Here is a 3,183-nt window from a genome sequence, read left to right on the forward strand (position 1 = left end):
AGACCTCTCTGCCGGCTCACAGCCACCCCAGCCAGAGCAGCTCGCTGCTTTTCCCTCAGTGCCACTCCGCTCCCGTGCAGCTCTTGGCACCATCACTGCCTCCTCACCATGGCTCAGGTCCCTGCTGCTGCCTCTCCTCGGAGGCTGTACTCTAGTAGCGTTGCGTGCAGCGAGACTTTGACAGCTCCTTCACCATTCCGAGTCCTTCTCCTCTTTTTAGCTGCAAGCTCCCCCGCTTTTTCTCCCTGGAGTCCAGTTGTCTTTTCTCCCTGCAGTTATCAGCAAGCTCAGCCCCAGCTATTTTGGCACCAGAACACACAGTTGAAGTCTCTCCCTTCTCCCTCACCCACGCCAAGGAGCAGAAGGGGTGCCTGTGACAGTCCATGTGCAATTTAAATTTTCCTCCCAGATAGGCCGGCAATGCCACTGGCAGTGCGTGCTTCCCACTGCGTTAAAATTCCCAGCAGAGTGGAGGAGGGTGAAGCGGCATGAAGTTCGGGCTACCACTTTTATTCCCACCCCATTGGAACATACAAAAGCACATCCAAAAGGAAACAGAAGCTCTGGCGAGCAAGGAGACAGCATGACCAAAGCCAGCCAGGGAAACAAGGGCTTCCAGGAACGGGGAGGCGGGAATAGTCTGGATGTTGTGACACCAGCTAATAAGTCAAGAACTGGGCTACAAGGGCTGGGAAAGCTCTAATGATTCCCACAGCAAGCGGGAAATTGGCAGAGTGAGGAAGCAGCAGAAAGCGGGGCAGGCTGGGGGTAGTCTCGGGAACCGCTGCATGGCACGAGAGCGCTTTCTGCCAGCAGGGAGCATGTTTTGTGCTGTGCCTCTCTGCAGCAGATCCGTCTGTAATGTTTATCTCCATAGAAGGAATGCAAATATTAGCATTAGGGTGGCTGAGGAATGACTCTGTGGCCACTGGTACAAAGAGCAGTTGCAGGGGCTCCCTCCCTCATTTAAATGTGTCTCTTGTTCTCACCCACGCACCCCCCGGACTCTGGAGAGGCACCTTGAGGAACGGCTGGGATGCCCGGGTGGAGATGGAGTGGGTGCGCGCAGGAGGAGGCACAGCCCTACCAACACCCTGTCCGACTTAGCGGGAGAAGCAGCGTTGAGGCCGAGCGCGCAGGCAGGGACAGGACGGAGGCGTCAGGGCACAATCAGGTTTTGAAAGAGTGGTGAAATCAGAGCGGCGGCCGTCCCATGAAGCAGCCACCACCGCTCCTGGCTGTGGGAGGAGGCGCAAACAGCCCCGCATTTGTGTAAGTGCAGCTGGCAAGCGGAGGGCCTTGCTCAGCTGACGGGGAGAAGAGGACAGCAGCAAGGACAGTTTCTTGACTCACTATAGCATAATTTGGGTTTGGTCTCACATTACAGGTGGGACAAGTGAGCTTATGGATGTGAATGCAGAAGAAATACCACTGCAGGAAGACTGCTGCCCACCCCCCGGTTGTAGTGAGGAGAGAAACAGATGCTGCTGTGTTTTATAGAGGTGTAATGCACCTGTGCAAGTGTTCGTTATGGATCCCAATAAGAAAGGCACCCAGACTCTGTAAAGTATTGATTAAAATACCACTTTTTGGGGATAACATTAGAAGGCAAAATGGGATAGCATTAGACAATCTTATAGCCGTTCAGATGCTGGGAACACCGAGGAGCACAGCATCAGCCTATGCCACGCTGCAAAGACTGTCTGTGCTGAAGTTCACCGGTGTCATGGTCTTCCGGGTTTTTATAGGATTTTCTTGGAAGTAAACAACTCCATTTGTCATTTCTGCTGTCAATCCAAAGGATCTTCTCCTAAGAATATGCTGCTTCGCTCTAAGGTAAAGACAAGGACAGATCATCACCAGGTGCCAAGCGCAACCAACCTGCGGGCCTCCCAGTTAGGTTTAGCCAGCTGTTTATCCTGCAGCCCAGGGATACGGGCAGCACTGGCCTGCACCTTCTCATCTCAGCTTGTTACGTGGATCACCACAGTGTTTCCCCTCATAAGAGCTTCCAAAATTCTCAGTCACCTGTTTTTTTTTTATTCCTGCATCTCTCTGTCTTTTCTGTATAATAGCCAGGTGGCCTCTACACTGCAGCTTAAGTCAACATTGTTATATTTATGCATAGATTTTTTACCATCTTCTTGTCTTTCCTGTGTTAGCACCTTCCATGGTATCATGCATTGTATAAAGTTAACTTCAAGCAACACAGCAGTTAAGCTTGGTTATCAGAGAGGTATGCATAGCCTTGAATGCTACAGCATCTTCCTTTAACATCAGGTCTGTTCTGGGTCCTACATTCGTTCTGTGGCTTAAGAACTTGTTAAAAAAAAAACAAGCTATAGCTTTCAACACAGCTGGGAGTTTTGATCTCTTTTCCTCTATGAATTGACTCTTTTTAAGTGAAGAAAGGCTTTGGCAATTGTTTATTTCCTATGTAATTATTTTCCATCTCCTAGGGAGCAGAGTATAGAGGGTTTGGCCTTGGCCTGTTATCTTGGGCCTTTGTCTCCTCTATGATGGATACAGTTTGCTGGTTCAATAGTCAGGGTATTTCTGAATATGTTCCTGAAGTGAGTTCTACAGTGTGATCACCATTTGTAATGCTGGGTACAATCACAAAGGGTGAATCCCCCATCCCCTCGCACAGGGGTTCCCCCGTGCTTCAGGACCCAGAGAATCGTCCCCTTCCCTCGCAGCCTGCTGCTGCCTTTTCATTCAAACACCTTGGTCAGGTTTAAGCCAGTTTCCAAGTTGGTCGAGGGTTGAACCCTGGCCGTGCCGTGAGGTTTAAGCGTAACACATAAGTTTAGGTGCATGCCCAATACCTGGTGAGGCCCCGCCAGCATGAAGGACCCCACCCATCCGACAGACCTGTGCACGTGTCACCCTGGGGCATTGCAGCAGCACCCCGAAGCCCTGGTGAAGCCCTGCCAGCATGGTGGAGCCCCACCAGCCTGGAGACCTGCGTGCTTGCTGCCTGAAGGTGTAAGGGCCACGAGATCTGCAGCCCACCAGGTGATCCACGTGTCTGCTGCCACGAAGCAGAACGATTATCAGCACTGTAACGCAGCATACTGTGTGACTGTTGCCCATGCCAGCGTATGGGACCAGGCAGGCACCATCCTTTTCCTCGCTATCCTTCTTCCAATAAGGCGTTTCTCACCAGGATCTTGCCAATAA

Source organism: Opisthocomus hoazin, chromosome 7 (genome assembly GCF_030867145.1).
Source record: "Opisthocomus hoazin isolate bOpiHoa1 chromosome 7, bOpiHoa1.hap1, whole genome shotgun sequence".
Lineage (NCBI taxonomy): Eukaryota > Metazoa > Chordata > Aves > Opisthocomiformes > Opisthocomidae > Opisthocomus > Opisthocomus hoazin.